The sequence below is a fragment of the Eurosta solidaginis genome, chromosome 1, assembly GCF_040869045.1.
Source record: "Eurosta solidaginis isolate ZX-2024a chromosome 1, ASM4086904v1, whole genome shotgun sequence".
NCBI lineage: Eukaryota > Metazoa > Arthropoda > Insecta > Diptera > Tephritidae > Eurosta > Eurosta solidaginis.
This window is the reverse complement of record NC_090319.1, coordinates 196,672,577-196,684,711: the sequence shown is the minus strand read 5'-3', so window position 1 is coordinate 196,684,711 and position 12,135 is coordinate 196,672,577. Positions and strand designations below refer to the sequence as shown.

The window sequence follows — 12,135 nt, the reverse complement described above, 5'->3', positions numbered from 1 at the left end:
TGTAATTGTTGATTTAAATAAACTCGAATGAAATGTTATTTATTTTTAAAATAAACTATATATTATAAAAAAATTTGTTTTTTTTTTAATATGATCTGATAGTCACCGTAACCATAGGTCACGCCATTTTCGCTGATGGGAGTTATTTTTGTATGTGAACACAATCTCACCAGCCGTCCGTTTTAGGGTTATCTACTTGTGTTAAATATACCATCAGCCGAATTCTAAACGAAAATTCCGTGCGAGTTTTTTCCCTTCTCCCATTCCTCGTATTCTAAATAAAAATTCCTTGTGAGTTTTTCACTTCTCCCTTTCCTCCTATTCTGAACAATGTTCGAAAAAGCGGAAACCGGTTATGGGAGAAAAGTTGGTATTATGAATGTGAGGGAGAGGGAGATTTCTTTGCCATTTCATAGGAGTTTTTTCACTAGTTAAATTAAAGGGAATGCATCAAAATAGTTAAAGGAAATTGGTTCTTTTAAGAAAGAACACTTATTTGTAAAAATTTGTGCTAAAATATGTATTTACATTCTACACAATATTTTTTAAACAAAATAAGAAATGCGCAACGAAATTTCAATTGACAAAACAGCTGACTTCGAAAATTCGAAATTCCTATTCCCCAATTTAGAATTGGTCTGTATATTTTTGTAAATAAAAATAAATAAAATAAATGTAAGGCGCGATAACCTCCGAAGAGATCTAAGGCCGAGCTTCTCTTCCAATTTGCGTCGTGCTCCTCTTGATTTTTCCCTACAAATTGGCCGGACGGGACCTACATGTTTTATGCCGACTCCGAACGGCATCTGCAAGGCAGATGAGTTTTCACTGAGAGCTTTTCATGGCAGAAATACAATCGGAGCGCTTTTGCCAGACACTGCCGAGGGGCGACCCCGCTTAGAAAAATTTTCTTCTAATTGAAAAATCTTATTTCTAAAATTTTGATGTTGCTTTGCCCGGGAGTTGAACCCAGGGCATACGGTGTGATAGGCGGAGCACGCTACCATCACACCACGGTGGCCGCCAAATTTTGTAAATTAGTGACGTGATTTTTGTTGAAATAATAACTTGGAGTTTTAAGTTCAATATTTCCTATTGAGAACATAATTAGAATGAATAAGACATATTACATATATTGATGAGTTAACTATATGTACACATGAATTTTATCTTTTAGTCCTCATTAAATCGTTGAACTAAGAAGTGCTTTTCTTTTATTGTACCGGACATTCACGCAAGTATACAAATCCCCTTCCAAATTCCTACCAACAAAGGTTATGGTCCCAGATCGCGTGTGAAGTTATTTAAAATTTAATAATTAATCGGGTTTTACAAAATAAAATTTTAAAAATGAATTCGAGTTTGCAAATCGAAAAACTGAGCGATAATAACTATGATGTGTGGTGCATGCAAATGCGCAGCATATTGGTTAATATGGACCAATGGCGCATCGTTAATGAAGATTGTAAGCGCAGTGATGAAAATGCAGAAAAGTGGGATCAAGATGATCAAAAAGCGCTAGCTAATATTATTTTATGCGTAAAACCGACGCAACTCAGCAATATTAAGGCTTGTAAAACTTCAGTGGAAGCATGGAAGAGACTTCGTGATGTTCATGTGCCGAGGGGACCTTTACAAAAAGTTTCGCTTTATAAAAAGTTGCTTGGTTGCAGTATGTCTGCTGGTCAAAGCATGTCAACTTATCTAAATTCGTTTGTCGAAGTCGTAGATAAATTAGCCGAAGTGAACATCGAGTTAAACGAAGAGCTAAAAGTCATAATACTATTATCTAGTTTGCCGTCCGAGTACGAAAACTTCGTGGTAGCTATCGAGACTCGTGATGAATTGCCGAGTTTCAGTACTTTAAAAGTAAAGCTGTTAGAAGAGGGTGCTAGAAGGGAACAACAAGCAGATCAAAAAGCTCCTGCGCAAGCTGTTTATACAAGTGTAAGAGAATCAGCGCATAATGGTAATAAAATAAATACAAAAGCAAAAAGTCATGTAAAGTCAAATGAGTTCAAGGGTAAATGCTTTAGTTGTGGCATGCGTGGCCATACGGCTTCACAATGCAAAAGAAAGGGCAAACAACAATATGATCGTGAAGATAAACAAAGTTCTAAAATTAACGAGCTTTCTTACGCTGTATATGCTGCTGCTGTGGGGGATGAACGAAGTAAATACAATTGGTGTGTCGACAGTGGTGCAACGACACATATGTGTTGCGACAAGAATATGTTCGTGTCATTCATCGAAAAACGAGAAAAAGTTATGTTAGCAGCAGATAATTTCACTTACTCACAAGGTATAGGTACGGTCAAAATAAAAACAAATGAATGTGAAATAGAGCTACGTGATGTATTGTTTGTGCCTTCACTGAAAATGAACTTTTATTCTGTTAACAAAGCTCTGCAGCATAAACATACAGTGGTATTCAAAAACTATGTTGTGGAAGTAAAAAATTCTATAGGGTTAACATTGCTTAGAGCTAGATTACAAAATGATTTGTTTATATTCAATGCGCAAGTACAAGGTTCAAAAATTTATTTAAATAATTTAAAGTGGCATAATCGATATGGTCATATAAACTTCGAAAGTTTAAAGAAAATTGCCGACAAAGGTTTAGTGCGAGGTATGGACACAAAAGATGTGAAAACAAAAACAAATTGTGACACATGCAACAAAGCAAAATTAAGTGCAATGCCTTTTCCAAAAAAATTTGAAATTGAGTCAAAAGAAATATTAGAGCTTGTGCATACAGATGTATGTGGACCCATAAACGTAAAATCAGTAGGTGGTGCACGATACTTTCTCACATTTATTGACGATTTCTCGAGAATGATTTTTGTTTATTGTATTAAAGAAAAGAGCGAAGTATTTGAAAAGTTTCAATTATTCAAAAATATGGTCGAATGTCAAACTCAGAAGAAAATTAAAAAGCTCCGAAGTGACAATGGTACGGAGTACATAAACAATAAATTTACCGATTTTTTAAATGAGTGCGGAATTAAAAGGCAGTTAACTGTGCCATATACTCCCCAGCAAAATGGAGTGGCAGAGAGAGTTAACCGCACAATTGTAGAAATGGCTAGAAGTTTGCTGGTGCATGCAAATATAGAACAAGAATTGTGGGGTGAAGCTATACACACAGCTGTATATTTACGTAATCGCGCACCTACAAAATTACTTAGAGATTGCACTCCTTATGAGATTTGGTACAACAAAAAGCCGTCGGTAAAACATTTCAGGGTTTTTGGTTCGCGCGCATTCGCGTTAAATAAAACGCAGCGTGGTAAATTCAGCGCAAAGGGCAAAGAGTATTTGTTCGTCGGATATTCTGAGGTTGCAAAAGCTTATCGCTTGTATGATAAGGAAACGAGGCAAATTTGTGTAAGACGTGACGTAAAATTTTTAGAAGATGAAGTCAACTTAGCTGTGCCCGAAGATGACACCAAAAACAGAGATGAAAATGACATTGCTACAATTTTTGTAAAAATCGACGATCGTAAACATGTTGAAGAAGAGCGGAAAAAAGATGAAGAGTTTGAAAGTTGCACCGAAGACGAAACAGAGGTAGAAGAGGCAAATGTAGGCAATGTTGCAGAGAATGGAATCGTTTCGGATGAAATGCAAATAATTGGTGAGTCTCATAGAAATGGAAACGAATCACGTCGCGGTCGAGGTAGGCCAAAAATTATTCACACTGGTCAAGTAGGGCGTCCCAAAAAAGAGTATCAGATGCTAAATTATCTACAATATGGTGAAGATGTAGACACGCCTCGATCGGTCAAAGAAGCATTGTCAAGCGAATACTCCTTTGAGTGGAAGAAATCAATGGAAGAAGAATATTCGGCGCTTCTTGCTAACAACACTTGGTCAGCAGTAGATCTGCCTGATGGTCAAAAAGCGATTGGATCGAAGTGGGTTTTTCGAATAAAACGTGATTCAGATGGCAATATTCAAAAGTTCAAGTCGAGACTAGTAGCAAAAGGCTGCAGTCAGCAGCTGGGTTTAAATTACTGGGAAACTTTTTCGCCTGTAATACGATATGAAACAATTCGTATGCTACTTGCTATTGCCGTTGAGAAAGAGCTTCACTTACATCAGATCGATATTTCCAATGCATATCTCAATAGTAAGCTTACGGAAGAAATTTACCTTAAACAACCAGAAGAATTTGTAGACAATAAAAATCCTAATAAAGTTTTAAAGCTAAATAAAGCCATTTACGGCTTAAAGCAGTCTGGGCGACACTGGAATAGTACTCTTGATGTAGCATTGAAAGATATGGGTTTCAGCCCATGCAAAAGCGAACCGTGTTTGTATGTCAAACAATACAATGGCAGTTATAGTTACATCGCCGTTTATGTCGACGATCTTATCTTAGCATGTCCAAGCGAGAAAGAGATTGCGAGCATTAAAAAATCATTATCGTCTAAATTTCAACTACACGATAGCGGGGCAATGACATTTTTTCTTGGCTTCGAAATAGAACGTCAGGGTAAGACAGGTGCGATTTCTGTGTGTCAGAAGAACTATATAAACGAGTTATTGAGTATGTATGGTGTGACATCATGTCGTCCGGTAAGCACACCTCTAGATCCTGGTTTTCAAGTAAGCTGCAGAAATGACAAGTGCACTAAAATAGACTCAACAAGCTATCAATCGTTAATTGGATCTTTAATGTACTTGGCCATTTCAACGCGGCCAGACATTATGCACGCAGTAAGTTTATTAGCACAAAGAAACCAAGAACCCCACACCGAACATGAGGCTGGTGCAAAACATGTCCTACGATACTTATCAAAAACCATCAATTTAAAGTTACACTACTGCAAAAATGGTAAACCGGTAGAAGACTATGCGGATGCGGATTGGGCGAGTAACAATTTAGATAGGAAGTCATACACCGGTTATTCGTTCTTTTTGGCAGGTAGCGCTTTTTCCTGGCAAGCAAAGAAGCAAGATGTAGTCGCATTGAGCAGCACAGAGGCTGAGTACATCGCTTTAAGTACGGCAGCAAAAGAGGCTGTATATCTGCGGCGCTTACTTAAAGAAGTTGATTTTATTCACGACATCGGTCCTGTTAAGTTAAAAGGCGGCAACATGAGCGCAATTCAAATTTCAAAGAACCCTGTATTCCACAAGCGAACCAAGCACATAGATTTGAAATACCATTATATCCGAGAAGTTGTCGAACAAAAAGTAATAGAAGTAGAGTACGTCTCCACAAATGAAAATGTTTCTGATATTTTTACAAAAAATCTGCAAAAACAGAAACATGTAAAATTTGTTCAAATGCTTGGTCTTAAAAATTAACTGAAGAAATATTTAACTTAAGAAAGAGTGTTGAAATAATAACTTGGAGTTTTAAGTTCAATATTTCCTATTGAGAACATAATTAGAATGAATAAGACATATTACATATATTGATGAGTTAACTATATGTACACATGAATTTTATCTTTTAGTCCTCATTAAATCGTTGAACTAAGAAGTGCTTTTCTTTTATTGTACCGGACATTCACGCAAGTATACAAATCCCCTTCCAAATTCCTACCAACAATTTTGAATGTTATTTCAAAATTAAAATTTTCCTGACAGGGGGTCAATTCCCTAACTGTGAAAAAATGAAAATGTACACTCATTGAAAACTCATTTGCACACATAATTTACACTTTAAATTTTCATGCGATTCTGTAAATTACTGTGTACATTGTTTTGCTGAATGAGCGCTGAATGTAAAAGTCTTATGTCAGTGAGAAAATATTCATCAAACGCCATGAAAACAAAAAAGTCATTCTGTAACAGTGCGTATGAGTTTTGAATGTCACAATAGTGTACACTGGCTGCCAAGAAAACTCACGAAGTTTTTATCAGTGAGTTTTTTTGTTCACAGTTTTGCTTTACAGAATCAGAATTTTACAGTTTACACTTTAAAACTCACAGTTAGCGAATAGGGCCCCAGTTCTTTAAGAAATTTATAGATGTTAAAATTCTGCCAAAGATAACTTAAGATATCTTTGTATTTTTAAATTCGAAATTATATTCGCCCCGAGGGAGATTCGAACTCGAGTCGTCAAAATTCTACCACTTCGGCTTACCATTAGGATATCACTGTTTTTGCTCCATGCAAAGCTACACAGCTTAGCATCATCTCTAGAATACGAGGTAATATAAAAAAAGAACCAGGTGCATTTGCATGTGAGTAGCAAACGGTCGCTTCCCAAGGCAGCCGGTTCTATATACCGGAGCGACTCGCAATTTTTCCCGACCAGGGGCTGTCATTTCAGTGAAACCCCATTTAATTTGTTGCATCCCTCCACAAATTGTCATCCTCCCAGCAGATCCTTGCTGCGGGACTGCGCCATATTCTCCTGCTACGGGAAGGTATCGAACACAATCCGGGACCTGTACCCGATCTCGGTCCTTGCTGTTCACGCTCAAGGGCGTCCCGGAGTCTGCGCCTTAGCCCCCCTCCACTACCATCCAGCAGCCCCAGTGCTCAGCAAGCCACAAGCTCATACGGCCGCTCCTACTCATAACTACAATCTCCGTACTAGAGTAGGTAGCAATGCCGAGCATCAGCCCCTGCCCCCGTCTTGTTCTCCCCCTCTTTCCGGCACTAGCATTCGAGTAGATCAGGGAAACAGACTCTCAGTCCCTACCAAATTTTTCACCGTTTGCCAGCAAAGAATATATGTTTGCGATATCTGCCCAATGCAGCTCCTGCCTTGGACGTTGCCACTTTTCTAGATGTTCTGGTCTCAGCGACCGCAACCCCCAACGGGTTTCATCGCGCCATTCTGCCAGGCCGCAAAGCCAACTACACAGGGTACCCCAATGCTTACTCAGGGACGTCCAGGCCCAGGCCCACAACAGCACTTGCGTCCTGGCCTCCCTTAACCCAGGCGTAGTCACCCGTCACTTACACCCAGAGTGACGACGTCTCCCGCTATGCACTTCAGAATACTGCAGTTAAAACTGTAAATGGATAACTAGGAAGATCACGCAGATAGTTGATTTTATGAAGGGGCATAACATCCGCATTGCAGCGATTCTAGAAACCAAACTCACGCCAAGATTTGCTGTAGGTGTAGTGTAGACAGCGAACAATTGCAATGCCAAAACGTGTAAACCACTTAATGTGCCACCCTGTGACAAAATGAGTCTAAACTTTAATCAACACAAGGCGGCGCATTTACTAATTGTCGCTGATAGCGCAATTCCCACGATTTAATACAGATGTGTGTGCACCGCGCGACCAAACCAAATTTGCATTTATTAATGGATATATAATCCAACAAAGTTAGCCTAATAATAAATATAGTGGGTAATATACTGCCTATGCAAGACGGCCGCTATGATGCCGGTTGCCGCTCTGACCTAAAATCAAAAAAGTTTTTGGGACGTTTTTTTGTTTCGTAATTAGCATAAAAGGCAATATAAAAAATGTAATGTTATATTTTTGTAACTTTTTTTTTGTTCAGTATAAGACGTACTTTATCTAAAATGAGGATTAAATCTGCAAATGCAACAACATTTTCGAGCAAATTTGCCATTAACTGTTATAAATAAATTAGTTAGTTTCAACAAAAGTTAACTCATTATTTGTGATTTCATGTTTTTTTGAAAACAACTAAAATAAAAAACAAAGAATCTGTTAAATAAAGACTTATGTATTTACGTGTAGGTAAAATTTGCCACAAAAATGAGCCGGTCAAAAATTAATTCTATTTAAGATTTTTTGTACGCTATAAATTATTTTGGAACAAGTTTTTAGGATTTTGGTAGAGGCTATTATAGGTAAGCGGCAACAATGGGAAACCATATTTGTATGCAGGTGAAACATTTGTGCCTTCGAATTTAGCGGGGATACATAAAATTTGAAATTCACATTAAACACTTAGATAATTGTTCCCAAAGACGGCGCGCTTGTGCATAAAGGTTTAGGTCTTTGAAATTCGCATTAGCAAACTTAGATAATCGTTCCCAAAGATGGCGCGCTTGTGCACGATTATGAATTACGATATTTGTATGAATTGTTCATATTTACAAAAAACTTTTTCTGTTAATTATAAACAAATAGAGTAATATTTGTTAACAAAAATAGGCCTATGCACTGCGGCTGATCAATACGAATAGATTCATATAACTTCTATATGATTTTAAGTATGCTAAGTATGCGAAACAGCCTGTCAATTGATTGTATGGAAATTTTGTTAGCGTATTAATATATAGATAGTAGGTAATATACTGCCTATGAAAGACGGCCGCTATGATGCCGGTTGCCACTCTGACCTAAAATCAAAAAAGGTTTTGGGACGTTTTTTTGTTTCGTAATTAGCATAAAAGGCAATATAAAAAATGTAATGTTATATTTTTGTAACTTTTTTTTTTGTACAGTATAAGACGTACTTTATCTAAAATGAGGATTAAATCTGCAAATGCAACAACATTTTCGAGCAAATTTGCCATTAACTGTTATAAATAAATTAGTTAGTTTCAACAAAAGTTAACTCATTATTTGTGATTTCATGTTTTTTTTGAAAACAACTAAAATAAAAAACAAAGAATCTGTTAAATAAAGACTTATGTATTTACATGTAGGTAAAATTTGCCACAAAAAATGAGCCGGTCAAAAATTAATTCTATTTAAAATTTTTTGTACGCTATAAATTATTTTGGAACAAGTTTTTAGGATTTTGGTAGAGGCTATTATAGGTAAGCGGCAACAATGGGAAACCATATTTGTATGCAGGTGAAACATTTGTGCCTTCGAATTTAGCGGGGATACATAAAATTTTAAATTCACATTAAACACTTCGATAATTGTTCCCATAGACGGCGCGCTTGTGCATAAAGGTTTAGGTAAACAATGTTATATTTTTGTAACTTTTTTTTTTGTTCAGTATAAGACGTACTTTATCTAAAATGAGGATTAAATCTGCAAATGCAACAACATTTTCGAGCAAATTTGCCATTAACTGTTATAAATAAATTAGTTAGTTTCAACAAAAGTTAACTCATTATTTGTGATTTCATTTTTTTTTGAAAACAACTAAAATAAAAAACAAAGAATCTGTTAAATAAAGACTTATGTATTTACGTGTAGGTAAAATTTGCCACAAAAAATGGGCCGGTCAAAAATTAATTCTATTTAAGATTTTTGGTACGCTATAAATTATTTTGGAACAATTTTTTAGGATTTTGGTAGAGGCTATTATAAGTAAGCGGCAACAATGGGAAACCATATTTGTATGCAGGTGAAACATTTGTGCCTTCGAATTTAGCGGGGATACATAAAATTTGAAATTCACATTGCGCGGCCTTAATTGGGACTCAAGTCTCCACCTTCCTCCCCTCCATACAGAAGTAGACTTCTTCTTATTAACTTACCCACTCTGGAAAATCGGAGAATATTACTGGGGGTATTGTTCATCCATAAGCTCATTATTGGAGAAATTGATTCCGCGGACCTCCTCAGCCGCTTGTTTTTTGCGGTTCCCCCCTAGAGTATCCAGACACTACGTTCCTTTCTATTTACCCCTTTGTCGACGAAAATTTGCTAAAAATAATCCTCTTCTTATCTGGTGCGCGCACTACAATGACTTGTATAGCTGCATCAGTCTTGAATGTACTTTTGCCACTATACGTAATGCAATACTTGCCTATCTAATTTAAGAGATACAAGCTAATTTAATTTTCCGGCATTTTATTCCTTCGATAAAAAACAGGAAGTATCTCGCTTAAGGATGGAGGAACATTTATCAACATGTATCATTAAGAAGGAACAAGACAGTACTGTGTTGATTGGAATCTGGTGCATTCCAACAACGTAAAAACATGCTTTTTCATGAGTCACTGACCGGAATCGTATGCATTCCGGCAGTATAATCTTATGGGTCAGGCATCGAGCTGATTGGAATCCGGTGCATTCCAACAACACAGGTCATGTTACTTTTTTATGCCTTGTGATGGCGTATCCTCATTACACTACTCTTAGCACTGCCGGATTCCCATGACATGCTGATGGGAATCCACTGCATTCCGAAATCATGCTGAGCGGAATCTGATGCATTCCGCCAGTATAAGATTTCGGCATAAGATCTTATTTCTACTCATATTTCTTATTATTATTATATTCTGAAATTAAATAGTAATGTTCATTAATATTTCTTTGTTTGTAATATAACATTGTTGAAATCTCGATATATCTTAAATTTTATCTTTTGAGTTGTATATTTATATATCTTTTATATTATGCAGTCGACCATAGTTTGTCGTCGACTTTAAATAATAAATAAATAAATAAATAAATTAAACCCTTAGATAATTGTTCCCAAAGACGGCGCGCTTGTGCATAAAGGTTTAGGTCTTTGGAATTCGCATTAGCAAACTTAGATAATTGTTCCCAAAGTTGGCGCGCTTGTGCACGATAATGAATTACGATATTTGTATGAATTGTTCGAATTTACAAAAAACTTTTTCTATTAATTATAAACAAATAGAGTAATATTTGATAACAAAAATAGGCATATGCACTGCGGCTGATCAATACGAATCGATTCATATAACTTTTATATGATTTTACGTATACTAAGTATGCGAAACAGCCTGTCAATTGATTGTATGGAAATTTTGTTAGCGTATTAATATATAGATAGTGGGTAATATACTGCCTATGCAAGACGGCCGCTATGATGCCGGTTGCCACTCTGACCTAAAATCAAAAAAGTTTTTGGGACGTTTTTTTGTTTCGTAATTAGCATAAAAGGCAATATAAAAAATGTAATGTTATATTTTTGTAACTTTTTCTTTTTTGTTCAGTATAAGACGTACTTTATCTAAAATGAGGACTAAATCTGCAAATGCAACAACATTTTCGTACAAATTTGCCATTAATTGTTATAAATAAATTAGTTAGTTTCAACAAAAGTTAACTCATTATTTGTGATTTCATGTTTTTTTGAAACCAACTAAAATAAAAAACAAAGAATCTGTTAAATAAAGACTTATGTATTTACGTGTAGGTAAATTTTGCCACAAAAAATGGGCCGGTCAAAAATTAATTCTATTTAAGATTTTTGGTACGCTATAAATTATTTGGGAACAATTTTTTAGGATTTTGGTAGAGGCTATTATAGGTAAGCGGCAACATTGGGAAACCATATTTGTATGCAGGTGAAACATTTGTGCCTTCGAATTTAGCGGGGATACATAAAATTTGAAATTCACATTAAACACTTAGATAATTGTTCCCAAAGACGGCGCGCTTGTGCATAAAGGTTTAATTCTTTGAAATTCGCATTAGCAAACTAAGCGGCAACAATGGGAAACCATATTTGTATGCAGGTGAAACATTTGTGCCTTCGAATTTAGCGGGGATACATAAAATTCGAAATTCACATTAAACACTTAGATAATTATTCCCAAAGACAGCGCGCTTGTGCATAAAGGTTTAGGTCTTTGAAATTCGCATTAGCAAACTTAGATAATTGTTCCCAAAGATGGCGCGCTTGTGCACGATAATGAATTACGATATTTGTATGAATTGTTCGAATTTACAAAAACTTTTTCTATTAATTATAAACAAATAGAGTAATATTTGTTAACAAAAATAGGCCTATGCACTGCGGGTGATCAATACGAACCGATTCATATAACTTTTATATGATTTTACGTATGCTAAGTATGCGAAACAGCCTGTCAATTGATGTATGGAAATTTTGTTAGCGTATTAATATATAGATAGTGGGTAATATACTGCCTAAGCAAGACGGCCGCTATGATGCCAGTTGCCGCTCTGACCTAAAATCAAAAAAGTTTTTGGGACGTTTTTTTGTTTCGTAATTAGCATAAAAGGCAATATAAAAAATGTAATGTTATATTTTTGTAACTTTTTCTTTTTTGTTCAGTATAAGACGTACTTTATCTAAAATGAGGATTAAATCTGCAAATGTAACAACATTTTCGAGCAATTTGCCATTAATTGTTATAAATAAATTAGTTAGTTTCAACAAAACTTAACTCATTATTTGTGATTTCATGTTTTTTTGAAAACAACTAAAATAAAAAACAAAGAATCTGTTAAAAAAAGACATGTATTTACGTGTAGGTAAAATTTGCCACAAAAAA

The 12,135-nt window shown here is 35.7% G+C and overlaps 1 protein-coding gene across 4 annotated transcripts in view; it reads right to left on the bottom strand.

The window, feature by feature from the left end:
- Nucleotides 1–12,135, bottom strand: part of LOC137236976 (uncharacterized) — a 225,855-nt gene that overhangs the window by 126,537 nt on the left and 87,183 nt on the right. The gene's annotated exons all lie outside the window — the stretch shown is intronic.